Below are 14,787 nucleotides of genomic sequence, written 5' to 3' on the forward strand. Positions count from 1 at the left end.
CAATGATTTGGTCGTGTGTTGCACTTTGGCGCATGATAGTTTACAAATAAGAACTATTTTTGAGACATGAATGTATCCTAATGCATGGAAGGGTCAATGAATGTGCGCATGCGCTACAGATGCGCCGAAGTAGGTGCCTGCTGAGGTATTCCGCACTTTATCATCAGCAGCGGGCTTTTTCGTACACACCATCGCATTTTTCACCGCATCGTAAAAAACACTAGGTTCTTAGATTTACGTATCGGTGTGTTTTCAGGCTGAAGAACACACAACCTTATACGTATTGACGTTACGCCTCATGTTTGCGTACTATTTGCTTTTTGATTGAGAATGTTCACAAATATGATTACTGGGCGTTCAGAAAGTGGTTAAACGTTGGCTGAGTGGCTGAATCACGTAACAGACAGACAGGCAGAAAGATAGACCCGAATTTTTGAAATAGAGAACCAACAGCATTGTAAACAATTTACCACATAGTAGCCGATATTACAATAGTAGTCAGTCAACACAAGTGGGCCGCGTGTCTCCATGCTTGGCTGCAAATGTCATCGGAAGACGAGAGTCTTCTGCCGTTTGTACAATAAAAGTCGGTCTCACCGCGAGGGCGACACAAATAAATGCGATAGAAACATATCTAAACATCCTAGAAAAAAAGGCAAGCAAGTAAAAAAAAAACTCGTGGCGCACCACTGGAGCACAATAGACGCACGAAAAGAACATGAGATGACCGAAAACTTACAGCTGTCTCTATCCTATATTCAGTGGCAGAAGCAATGTTAAAAAGACCGGTAAGACTCATGTAAGAGGCAATGATAAAAAGTGTGCGGGCCTTCTTCATGTTACGTGGCACGTCACACAACCTGAGAAAGATAAGCGACAAAATCGAGTAGACGTTTTTTTTCAGCTCCTGGACGCTTGCCAAGTCAATGCAAAGAGTGAATCAGACGGGCCGTATAAATGTTGGATGCACATTAATTATTGAGATCAGCTCCGCCGCGGTGGTCTAGTGGCTAAAGTACTCGGCTGCTGACCCGCAGGTCGCGGGATGAAATCCCGGCTGCGGCAGCTGCGTTTTAGATGGAGGTGAAAATTAGGTAGTCCTGTGTGCTCAGATTTTGGTGCACGTTCAAAAAACCCAGGTGGTCAAAATTTCCGAAGCCCTCCCCTACGGCACCTCTCACATGGTGGTTTTGAGACGTTACACCCACATATCAATAATAAAATCATTACGATCAGTTCGTGCCATGTACTGAGGGAGCTGTTTATCTTTTCCCGTGACTTGCAAAAGCACTTGCGTCAGCCAAACGGGCCGCTGCCTTCATAAAACAATGTTAGAGCGTAAATACATTGTGAGCGCGGGAATTTCCCGACATATGGGAATCCACCGCCTAGAATATGAAAGCTCGCAAAAATGGATCCTTTTCATAATTTACAAGTGCGTTTCTCTGCACTGCATATTTGCCGAAGCAATACTGGTACATGTCGTGCTTTGAGTGAGGACAACATCCTATTTGAACGTGCTGGGGCTGGTCTGTTATGATTGTTCATATCAAGAGATCCAACTTTATACTCTGAAGTTACGGATTCGGAGTACACGAGAGCTTGTACAAGAGACCAATATGTCAAAAAAGTTGCATAGTCTGCCCTGCGATTTCAGTTCTCTGACAATGGTGGTCGCCGTACGGGTGCAAGGTATTTCGTGTACAGTAAATCTCCCACTTGAAGCTCCAACGGAATGAATTCCTTTCGGTATAGGAGCTTGTTTTTCTCGTGATACGCCTTTAAATTTCGGACGTTGTTTGAGGCAATCATTCTGAAGGTTTTCGACAACGTCCCTTAAGAGATAGGGATGATGGTGTGCCGTGCATGCGATACCGGAATGGGCAGTCGGGGACCTCGTGAGCTGTTCTGCTTTACTTGACAGCGTCAGCGTTGACACATATCTATGATATGCATAAATATATATATATATATATATATATATATATATATATATATATATATATATATATATATATATATATATATATATATATATATATATAGTCATGGCCTCCGTGCGCGGTCACAACGTGGTTTATTTCGACGTTTCGGCCTCAAGTCTGGCCTTCATCAGGATCCTGAGGAAGGCCAGATGAAGGCCAGAAACGTCGAAATAAACCTCGTTGTGACCGCTCACGGAGGATCTACTTGACTATACGCAACGCTACAGCCACTTAACCACCATGCCTGCCTATATATATATATATATATATATATATATATATATATATATATATATATATATATATATATATATATATATATATATATATATATATATATATATATATATATATATATATATATATATATATATATATATATATATATATATATATATATATATATATATATATATTCGCTGACAGACACTCTCATGTTTAAGTTTTCACATATACCCAAATATAGCCAATAAAGTAGCTGGGAGGATAGCCGCCATGGTAGCTCGGTAGAGCATCGAACACGTTATTCGAAGGTTGCAGCTTCGGTTCCTGCGTACGGCAAGTTATCTTCTCACCCCCTTTTCTTTCTTCACATATACATAACAATGCGGTCTAACCTAACAATGCGGTCCTTGGCAATAATTATTCTTTGTTAGATTTCAGTAATATTGTGTCAAAACACAGAAAAACGAGCCCTTAAGTATACATTTCTTTCCCTTAATTATGAACGAGGGTCTCTTACCGGCAGACTTGGTGCCTCAGGTTGTATAGCAGTGACTCTTGGTCAGCTACCAGCTCTTAATAAGTTCACGTGCTACGTGATGCTACACAGACTCATAAAAGAGTGTGCCACACTCGCCGCCAAGGCTACAGATGGCGCTGACTGACTCTCCCACGTTTAAATTCAAATATATACCCAATAAATTGGCTGGGAGGATAGCCGCCGTGGTAGCTCGGTGGTAGAGCATCAAAGGCGTTATTCGAAGGTTCAAGGTTCGGTTCCTGCCCACGGCAAGAAACTTTTCACCCACTTTTCTTTCTTCACATTTACCTTGCAATTTGGTCTAATAACGTCTCCTATACTTTTTTTGGCATTATTGTCTCTTGCAGTTCATTATTATTGTGTGAAAACACAAAAATGAGCTCTTAAGTATACACTGCTGTCCCATATATATATATATATATATATATATATATATATATATATATATATATATATATATGGGACAGCAGTGTATACTTAAGAGCTCATTTTTGTGTTTTCACACAATATTAATGAGATATAACAGACAGTAATGCCTAGGAATGTACAGGGGAAGTTATTAAAACCAATGGAATGTAAATAAGAAGAAAGAAAAGTGGATGAAAAAATTGGATGAAAAAATTAAATATATATATACTGCTAACTAGCAAGTAGATTGCGACCCCCTCCCTTTTAAGGCGATTACGCGAGAGCCAGTAATCGCCTTGAAGGCGGAGGTGTTGCAATCTTGCCGTTCCATATCAGCAACAAATGGTTGTTTTGCTCGTCACGAGATAACGCGAAAATAGACTGTGGTTTCTCTCAATACTGCTTCACCGCACTGCCAGCTGCCGCCAGAGAGTGCAGGCCATGCATCGCTGTGTGACCTTTCATATAAATTGACACTGTATATACTGCGGTGATGTCTTGAATGTTCCTGTGTGCTAAGCTGAAAGAAGGCTGTGTGGGTAAGTTTTAGCTGATTGTGAATTAACTGGAAGAGGAATTTCAGTCTTTCAATTTTCGTTCTAACTTCGAAACTTTCGAGACACGCTTGTGCACAGAGCTCAGTAGGAGAGTATTGACGGCGATATTTAATAAATATAAATCTTGCGCTAAGTCGTTGTACCGTCGCTAGTTGATTGCATTTGGCTGTGTATGAGGGTCCCATACAATTTTTGAAAACTCAACAATTGGCCTGACTAAGGTCTTGTAAGCTAGCCACTTTATATAGGAGGGACTCCGGTAATGGTTACACCAGAGACTATACAATGCCTTAGTATCCTTTGAGGTGACATGGTCGATATGCGAATTATATTGCAGATCCGGCGTAAACAATATTCCGATATATTAATATTTCTCTACACGTTTGAGCTTGACGTCGTTAATCTAGTAGCCACAAGGCAGCGGCTTTTACATTCTCGTTACAGACATATCAACTGTTTTTTTCCGGATCCAAGGTCATTTGCCAGTCTTCGCACCAATTTAGAATGTTTTGAAGGTTGCGGTCTATGTAATTGGATCTTCTTGAGTTTTAATAGTGCTATAAGCAACACAATCTTCAACAAACAACCTCATTGGGACACTGACGTGGTTTGGAAGATCATTATTGAATAATATAAATAGATAAGGGCCTAATACGCTCCCCTGCGGGGCACCAGAATTTACTGCAACCATACCGGACTTCTTATACTCTATTTGAACAAACTGCTGCAGAGAAGTAAGATGAGATTGAAACCATGCCGTGAGCAAACTATTTTGAACGTGTTGTCAATTTAAATAACAATTTTGCTTGGGACACTTTGTCAAATACTTTCGCGAAATTCATAAACACCACGTTCGTTTGACTACGCGAATTTATTGCTTTCGAGAGACCATGAACAAATTGAAGTAGCTGAGTGGACGTTGATAAGCCTTGGTGGAATCCGTGCTGATTTGGAATTAGTATATTATGTCTATCAAGATAGCCCAACAGCCCTGCCGCGGTGGTATAGTGGCTAAGGTACTCGGCTGCTTACCCGCAGGTCATGGGATCGAATCCCCGCTCTGGCGGCTGCATTTCCGATGCAGGCGGAAGTGTAGGCCCGTGTGCTCAGATTTGGGGGCACGTTAAAGAACGCCAGGTGGTCGAAATTTCCCGAGCCCTCCACTACGGCGTCTCTCATAATCGTATGGTAATTTTGGGACGTTAAACCCTACACATCAATCAATCAAGATAGCCCAACAGATGTTTCTTGATGAAATGTTGCAGTAATTTTGAGCTTGTGTTAATAAGCAAGATAGGACGATAATTCTTCACTTTTTAATGAAAGCCACTGTTGTAAACAGGCGTGATTTTAGTGCACTGCAATGCAGTTGGGAATGAGCCATTATTAGCTGATGACTGGCATATTTTATTAAGAAAACAGGATGGCCACTCGGCGTGTCTTCACAAGAACTAATTGATCACGCCATCAGGGCCAGGGCTTTTTCTTGTGTTCAAGATGAGCAAAAAATTAACAACCTCTGCGTCACCACTTTCAACATAACCAATTGGCTGCCAAGAGGATGAGGCGAGGAGGTGAGGCCGGTTACCATTATCCTTCGTAAAAACACATGCGAAAAATGTGTTAAGTAACCAACACGTTGCTGTGTGCGTCCCCCTAATCTGCTAGAACCAAAAGAAGGGTTTCAAAGGTGCTTCATTGAAAAATGTTTTTTTAGTGTCACGATGTAAAATTAATCCTCGGATTCCTTCATCAGTCGTTTCAATTCTTGGCGCAATGATGATGTAATTCAAGTTTTCCAAAACGAACCGTTTCTCGAATAAGACTTCTGTTTCTATTTTAGTTTTCTTTTAACATGGATAATTTCTCGTGTGATCCAAGGATTAGTTTTACGAATGTGTTTCGCAACCTTGGGTACATAATTATAATTGTGCTTTGCAACGACATTTCAAAATAAGTACCATAGCCTGTCAGTGCTACAGCCAACATTGTAGAGAACCAGAAGATCATCATATCATTGATCGAGGAAGTCAAGAATGGCTTAGTCATCTGCAGCCGCGAAGTTCATTACTGTGCTATGGGTGTGTCTAGTAGAAGTGATTGAAGACATTGCTAGGTACGTTAGAACCATTTTGTGATCAGACAGGCCCTCCACGACATCACAGCGTCTGAGAAAATGCCGCATTTCAGGTGACAGAAATACCAAATCCAGGACCGATGACCTTATAGTACCTAAGCGGGTAAAATCAGTAACAATTTGCGTTAGCCCGTAGGAGAATGCCAGTTCCAGTAATTGGCCAGAACTTGTCACTTGTTCTGTTTTTGGAGATACAGATAGCCAGTCAATTCCAGGTAGGTTAAAGTCAACTATGAAAACATAGTTGTCATTAAGATTACACATTAAATACATAAAACCTCCTAGCTTAATGATTGTATCCAAAGATCAATTTGGGGCCCTCTGTATTCCTCCAAAATGCACAGTTCGATTGTTTAGCCTAGTCGTGAACCATAGCATTTCTATTTCTAAGTTATTATCCAATACTGAAAATTTGATGCAATTTTTGATGAGGAAAAGGATACGACCTCCTCTGGTTTGCCGATCATTTCTTACCATTACATAACCTGGAGGGGTCACTTTCAAATCCTTTACATCTCTATGAACCACGTTTCTGTTATAAACATTATGCCTGGCTCATGCTTCATGATCACTGCTTCAAGTGGGTCAGCTTTATTCAATTTGCTCCTAACATTCACATTATTAATCTTGAACCATGTTATTGGTCATGGCTTACGTCAGTCGGAGCCAGTGGGGCCTAAACTAGGGATTGTGAAGCGCTTATTGCTTGCTTCATTCCAACTGTAAAGACCATTATTTACCTTTAGTTTATCGAAAAGAAGTTGTGCTTTCATTCCCATTTATGTAGGCCATTGATGAAATCCATAGTTGTTTTCTGATTTCGAAAACTCGTTTGGAGTAATTATCTTTGATACTATACTGCGTGCTCCTGAGTTTGTGACAGTTTGTCAAGATTTTCAGCTTGTCCTTGAAGTCTTATACTTTCAAGATGACCAGTCTATTCATATCAAGCGTTTTCTTTTCCAGTCGGTGAATTCTCTCGATCGAGCTCAGATTTGCGTCAAGTTTTTGCCAAAGAGTTCATTACTCACCTTTCTGAGTAACACTGCCTCATTCTCAGAGTCTCCTTCCTCTATCCCGCGTTTAATGAGATTCTTACGTCTGGAACGGTTCTCTAAATGGTCTATGCACCTAGCAAGAGCAGACATGTCACCCTACTGCTCATCAATACAAGTTTCTATTTCCGTAATGCGTTTCTGAATTTCAACTATTCTGTCTAGCTGTTCTTCAATGGTCTGTAGTCTGGATTTCTACAGGCGTCCCTGGAGGTCTGATTCGCTTGCATTTCATTGACTTTTGACAAGCTTTTCCTCTGAGTACTCAATATTTTCTCCATCGTTCCTTTTGTATCCGCCCAGGGTTGCCCGGAACAATGCTGTGGAGTTCCTTTCTGAAAATTGTGCGGATAAGGGCTCGCAAGTTATGCTCTACAGTAAAACGAGTGTCGCAGGATGCGCGTGGAAGGCGCATGGAATGAAGCGCGGCCAGGCGTTGGCATGTGGTGATGATGTCCTGGACTGTAGTTGAATTCTGGATAACGAGTGCATTGAAGGCCACAAAGTTGATACCTTTCAGTAGGTGTCAGATACAATCGGCCTCCGTCATGTCATTTCGGGCTCGGCGAAAGAGAGCCAGAAAATCTTCAGTGTAGGACGTATAGGGTTCGTCGTCCCCCTGGATGTGAGTTACGAGCTTCTGTTTCGCTACCACACAGCATCCTTCAGACGTGCCAAATATCTGATGGAGATGTCCCGTGAAGGCCGGCCATTTGGAGAAGTCACTTTTGTGGTTGTAGTACTAGGTTTTAGCTGCCCCATTTAGGTAAAAGGGAACGTAATGCAGTTTGTGCGTCTCGTGCTAATATTTACAAATACTGGTTCAGTCATAACTGTCCAGCCACTCTTCAACGTATTCGCCGCGAAGGCCGGAGGGTCTCGGTGAGAGGTACTCACCATGCAGTGAGCCCTAACTGACAGACAAGAAGTGGCTGCAGCAGCCGACACGTGGAGTCCTGCCATAACTTGTGTTTGAGGGCACAACCGTCGCCAGGGAAGCAAGTTAGAAAAGGTTGGGACGCTGTATATATGGTTTCAGTCGAGAGGCGTGGGCTATCTCGGTGTTACGGGGATGACAATCAGGAGCCACGTTGAGAGGAGTGAGGCGATTGTTGACGTGGCTCCTGATCGTCGTCACCGCAACACCGAGATCGCCCATGTCTCTCGACTGAAACTGTATATTCAGCGCCCCAACCCTTTCTAATTTTCTGCCCTCTTTCGCGAAGGGGGGGATTGTGTGAGCGCTGCTTATATACTTCATCATCTGTATGACCAAATCATTGTAGTGATCATCATCGTTTGTCAAGCGGGCTGGGCCACTTTTGGCTCGTGTGTCTGGATTAAAGACATAACCTGTTTACTGTCATACCGGACGTTGTCTCATAATATGATTATGTGACCAGGTGAGCGTATGTGCTCGCGCCTCGCTTCAGTGATTAAACAGTTGGTAGCTTAGCCTCTAGCCTTTAAATTATCGAAAAGAAGTTGTGCTTTCATTCCCATTTTCTGTAGGCCATTGTTGAAATCCATAGTTGTTTTCTGATTTCGACAACTCGTTTGGAGTAATCATCTTTGATGCTATACTGCGTGCTCCTGAGTTTGTGACAGTTTGTCAAGATTTTCAGCTTGTCCTTGAAGTCTGATACTTTAAAGATGACCAGTCTATTCATATCAAGCGTTTTCTTTTCCAGTCGGTGAATTTTCTCGATCGAGCTCAGCTTTGCGTCAAGTTTTTGCCAAAGAGTTCATCACTCACCTTTCTGAGTAACACTGCCTCATTCTCAGAGTCTCCTTCCTCTATCGCGCGTTTAATGAGATTGTTACGTCTGGAACGATTCTCTAAATGGTCTATGCGCCTAGCAAGAGCAGAGACGTCACCCTAGTGCTCATCAATACAAGTTTCTATTTCCGTAATGCGTTTCTGAATTTCAACTATCCTCTCTAGCTGTTCTTCAATGGTCTGTTGTCTGGATTTCTACAGGCGTCCCTGGAAGTCTGATTCACTTGCATTTCATTGACTTTTAAAAAGATTTTACTCTGAGTACTCAATATTTTCTCCAGCGTTCCTTTTGTATCCGCCCAGGGTTGCCCGGAACAATGCTGTGGAGTTCCTTTCTGACAATTGCGTGGATAAGGGCTGGCAAGTCATGCTCTACAGTAAAGCGAGCGTGGCAGGATGCGCGTGGAAGGCGCATGGAATGAAGCGTGGCCAGGCGTTGGCATGTGGTGATGATGTCCTGGACTGTAGTTGAATTCTGGATAACGAGTGCATTGAAGGCCACAAAGTTGATACCTTTCAGTAGGTGTCAGATACAATCGGCCTCCGTCATGTCATTTCGGGCTCGGCGAAAGAGAGCCAGAAAATCTTCAGTGTAGGACGTATAGGGTTCGTCGTCCCCCTGGATGTGAGTTACGAGCTTCTGTTTCGCTACCACACAGCATCCTTCAGACGTGCCAAATATCTGATGGAGATATCCCGTGAAGGCCGGTCAATTGGAGAAGTCACTTTCGTGGTTGTAGTACTAGGTTTTAGCTGCCCCATTGAGGTAAAAGGGAACGTAACGCAGTTTGTGCGTCTCGTGCCGATATTTGCAAAAGCTGGTTCGGTCATAACTGCCCAGCCACTCTTCAACGCATTCGCCGCGAAGGCCGGAGGGTCTCGGTGTGAGGTACTCACCATGCAGTGAGCCCTAACTGACAGAGAAGAAGTGGTTGCAGCAGCCGACATGTGGAGTCCTGCCATAACTTGTGTTTGAGGGCACAACCGTCGCCAGGGCAGCAAGTTAGAAAAGGTTGGGACACCGAATATATGGTTTCAGTCGAGAGGCGTGGGCTATCTCGGTGTTACGGTTATGACGATAAGGAGCCACGTTGACAGGAGTGAGGCGATTGTTGACGTGGCTCCTGAACGTCGTCACCGCAACACCGAGATTGCCCATGTCTCTCGACTGAAACCGTATATTCAGCGCCCCAACCCTTTCTAATTTTCTGCCCTCTTTCGCGAAGGGGGGGATTGTGTGAGCGCTGCTTATATACTTCATCATCCGTATGACCAAATCATTGTAGTGATCATCATCGTTTGTCAAGCGGGCTGGGCCACTTTTGGCTCGTGTGTCTGGATTAAAGACATAACCTGTTTACTGTCGTACCGGATGTTGTCTCATAATATGATTATGCGACCAGGTGAGCGTATGTGCTCGCGCCTCGCTTCAGTGACTAAACAGTTGGTAGCTTAGCCTCTAACCATTTTCTTGTCTCCTGCACCGTTTCCTGCGTTCACTTTTAGGTGAACATATTTCTCTCATACAATGCGCCTACTAGCACAAAAGTGAGTGTTAATAAATGAAACATGAATTCAGCTTGATCAGATTAGGCCCCAGTCTAATAATAATATTAAAAGCTTGAGATTGATGGAGCGCAGGTGCCCGCTCTATTATAAAAGGGACGCTCTTTGTATCTAACCATTGACTGTCATAGAAAAATCCCCGCATATCCACTGAGTGAATGATGATGAGTAAGGTAAAGCTTCGAAAGACTTTATCGGTAAACCATGAACCATCCGTCCGTACATCCATCCATCTGTCTTTCTGTCTGTCTGTCTGTCTGTCTGTCTGTCTGTCTGTCTGTCTGTATTTTGTCTACTTGTCAGTCCGTCTATCTGTCGGCATGTCCATCGGTATTTGATGTCCGTACATCATCGATCGAGTCAACACTCCAAGAGCCGCCATCTCGCATGATTTGATCTTATATTCATCATATACAAGTATCACCATGTAGAGGACAGTCCAAGGAGTAAAACGACAGGTGTCAACTACATACAGGAGACGCATGGCCCATGCCTTGAGGAGCTTCGTCCCTGAAAACGTGCATGATTCCCTACTTACTCCCCTGAGATGACTAGAAGGCGAAGCCTTTTTCTACCCAGTTGATTGTACTTACCTCCTCCACTTCGAACGCTCTCTGCACCTCAAGTGCCTCCACGATCTGTGGCTAAACGAAGATGTCCCGTGATAACGTCACCATTTGAGGTAACATTGCGATGTTTGTGGGGGATCGCTAGGTGGCGTCGAGGAGCGCGGACGGGAAAACGTCGGCTCCCGCTTTTCTAAATGTTTTCGGTCGTTTCTTTGCTCCAAGATCACTTGGCTTTGTGCTTATTCGAACAAGCAAGCTCTGCGGTTTCAGTGAAGACGCCATTTTTGGCGGTGAGTGAACTCTTAGACATATTTTTGGACTTTAAAGTTGCGACGCGGTGAGCGTCCCGCTAACCCTAACCACACCTAGGGTTGGCGAGAAGTACGGCCGTTACTCGTAGCCAAGGGCTCGGCCAGACGCGGCAGCTACTGGATCAACCTCCGTACGTCGCAGCCGACAACCAGGCACTGAAAATGCCTTCCACCATAACCGTGGAGGGAATGGAAGTAAGCACGGAGATCTTCGACGGACCAGGATGGGCCACCGCCATGGGACGCCGAAGACAGATGACTCCGCCGAACGAGGAGCTGGCCGCTGGGACGGTCGAGCACAGCAACCAGCCGAAGCACCCCAGGGGCTTTAAAAAAGTCAATTGGTACTACACCGCGTGGTATCCGCTTCCAGGCTACCCCGTCTACCCAAGGACCAGATCAGAGTAATTATGAGACCTAGAGGAGGATTGGACGTAGCCCGAGTCGACCTCGTTCTGCTGGCGAGAGCCGTCATCATGGCCGCCCAGATCACCGACGAACAAGCACGGGAGGACACGATCTGCCCCAACAATATTCAAAACATCATTGTTATTTCTACGCCGTACCAAAATAATGCTACATCATACGTGTACGTGCAGAAAGTGCACACAAACCAAGGCTCGCTCGAAGTTGCCGCATACGTGGCCGCGCCAGATAATACATGCAAGGGCGTCATCAAGAACGTTGACCTCTCCCTTGACGACGCAACGCTCAAACGCCTGATTGTGCACGACCGAAATCCCACTGCCATCGAGGCAAGACGCATTAAAAGGACCAAAGTAGTCGCAATCCTCTTTGACGGGTTGCGCGTTCCGAGCACAGTGATATGCGGAACCGCCATGGTTCCCTGCTCGCTCTACAAGCGACAAGTCGATGTTTGCAGAACGTGCGGAGGAGTCGGCCATCGCGCCGATGCTTGCCGGCACACAAACGCAACGAGCAAGAAATGTCACAACTGCGGAGAAACGCTACAAGAAGACGGCGTGCATCACTGCGAGCCGAAATGCAAGCTTTGCGATGGAAATCACCCCACCGAAGATCGCGAATGCAAAAGACGCTTCCACATTCCATACATAGTGAGAAGGAGAAGAAGACGCAGAAAGCAAGAGTGGCAAGCACAACAGCGTCAAGACGCACCAACATCTGTCACGTTTAAGGAACCCTGCCACAACCAGGTGCCGCGACGGGAAAACGCCTCGAGCGTCCATCACCGATCTCCATCCAGGGGGAGATCCCGATCCAGAGGGCGTTCCTGATCCAGAAGGCGTTTTCGATCCAGAGGCCGTTGTCGTTCCGCAGGGCGCCCCTCGACCTTGTCGGGATCCGTCAACCGTCTGTCATCTCGGGAGTGCTCCAGATCCCGATCGAGAACAAGACCAACAGCCACGCAGCAGCAGCAGTCGAACAATGGCTCCTGGGCCAGCATGGTTGCAGGTGAATCACGAAGCACAAGTAGCCAGCCCAAAGGTAAGGCACAGCCAGAGCATGCTCCCGATTCTCGTATTGTAGCGCTTGAACAAGAAAACAGGGCCCTCAAGAAGGAACTTGAAGAGTTCCGGGCCTCAATAGGTAGAATAGAGAGCTGCCACGGAATTAATCTGTCGAACTCACCGGCACCACCGACAACACGCTCACAACAAACGATCCACAACACACACAACTTGCAAACACGCTTGCCAAGTTTATGGAAACCTTTAAGACTTACACTGACAAAGCTGACCAGAGACTCGTGAGTTCGGAGAAGATGGCAGCCAACCCACCTGCACCTGTGGCAGGCGCTCTTCAGAAGCTAAGCGCGGACAAACCAGCGGTTACGGCAAGCGTGCCGAGCGTAACTTATAGAGCTAAAGTCCGACCAGTCAAAGCACGCAATCTCGCGGAAATAACGAGCCGCCATGCACACAAGCTACCAAGCCAAAATGGCTGCTGGTCATAACGAGATTAAGATCTGGCAGTGGAACTGTAACTCACTTCAGAAACGCAAAGCAGCACTAACACAACTATTGCTGTCCTGTAAAAAAAGCCGCATATAATATTGCTACAGGAATGTGGAGAAAGCAAAACTGCTCAAAGCATTGGCATACAGGGGTACAGGGTAGCCAGGCCGACCCTGCACCCCGAGCAGAACAAGACGCGAGGAGTGGCTACCTTTATCCGGAAGGACGTAATGTTCGCCGAATGGGACACCCCCGTATACAAAAAAAAGGCCTGGAAACGGTCCTGGTGGAAATCTTACCACACAGGGTCTATAAAAGAAGCATCTTTGTGCTCAATGTTTACAGTCCTCCATCAGATAAGAAAAGAGATTTCAACAGACTACTTACCTCGGCGGTAAAAATGGCAGGTGACAAAATCGCTCATAGTAGCGGGTGATTTTAACGCCGTGAGTACCGAATGGGGATACTTAAAAAGCGAAGGCAAATGCACCAAGTTAGCAGAAAGTGCGAATGCGCTGGACCTGCAGCTGATAAACAACCTTGCCCTCCCTTCAAGAAGAGGTAATTCGGTGCAGCAAGACACAACGCCGGACTTAACCTTCACCAAGAACGCCAGAGCTACCTGGGATAACCTCGCCGAAGACCTAGGTAGCGACCACTGCATCCTGGAAATTACCGTTGAGAACGAGGCGAAAGCGCCAAGAAAATTCAAAAGCACAGACTGGGACCAGTTCCGTAAAATACTGGAGCAGAAGGGCAATACAGAACTACCATATGAAGCCCTCTTAAATGAATGAAAAATGGCAGCGAATGAGGCCACCAAAGAAGTCGAGACTGATGAATCCATCCAGGTAATGGCCTCTCACTTCGCCAGTTTGCTGCAGAAAAAGCATGACCTAAAAGAAGCGTGGCGTAAAAACAAGCTCAACAGTCACTTACGCACAAAAATCGCGGACCTTGGCCGCGAAATCTAATCTCACGCCAAAACACTCTGTGCCCAGCAGTGGAACAACACATGTGACGAAGCAGATGGCAAAATGAGGAAGGGAAGCAAATGGGAGCTGCTCAAACACCTTATGGCGGACAGCGACAAACCCACCAGTGGTGGCACCCAGCTGCAAATTGAACGATTGGTGCACAAGCACGCCCAGGATAGTGGTGGATCCCAAGCTCTCCTCAAAACGCTAGGCCAAAAATATCTCCCACTGGAAAGCAAATCAGTAGCCGGAAAAAACAAAAATTCCTCATATGGAGGTCGATCGCAAGGAAAGCTAGACGAACCATTCAGCGAAGCTGAAATACGGTACGCTCTACAACAACTCAATGGCAGATCGGCGCCAGGGCCTGATGGAATCGACAATAGACATCTACGGAATCTAGACGATAAAGCAATTGTAATCATTACTAAGAAGATAAATGAGGCGTGGGAAACGGGTACCGTGCCCAAAAATGGCGTAGTGCCAAGGTTTCGCTCATCCCGAAACCTGGAAAACCGCTGAGCATCGATAACTTAAGGCCCATATCACTCACATCTTGCGTTGGAAAAGTAGCTGAGCATGCAATACTCAACCGTATCACGGACCACATTGAGAGCAATGGGTTCTTTCGACACAACATTGTTGGCTTGCACAGGGCACTGTCCACACAGGACGCCATGTTGATGTTAAGAGAACACATATGTTACGGCCTCCTTCACACGCCCAAAGCCATATTAGCCCT

The 14,787-nt window shown here is 45.3% G+C and overlaps 1 protein-coding gene across 2 annotated transcripts in view; it reads right to left on the reverse strand.

Moving 5' to 3' along the window:
* The window catches only part of LOC119178633 (uncharacterized), a 187,265-nt gene that overhangs the window by 43,598 nt on the left and 128,880 nt on the right, over positions 1-14,787 (reverse strand). The gene's annotated exons all lie outside the window — the stretch shown is intronic.

This window comes from Rhipicephalus microplus, chromosome 1 (assembly GCF_043290135.1).
Source record: "Rhipicephalus microplus isolate Deutch F79 chromosome 1, USDA_Rmic, whole genome shotgun sequence".
Taxonomy (NCBI): domain Eukaryota; kingdom Metazoa; phylum Arthropoda; class Arachnida; order Ixodida; family Ixodidae; genus Rhipicephalus; species Rhipicephalus microplus.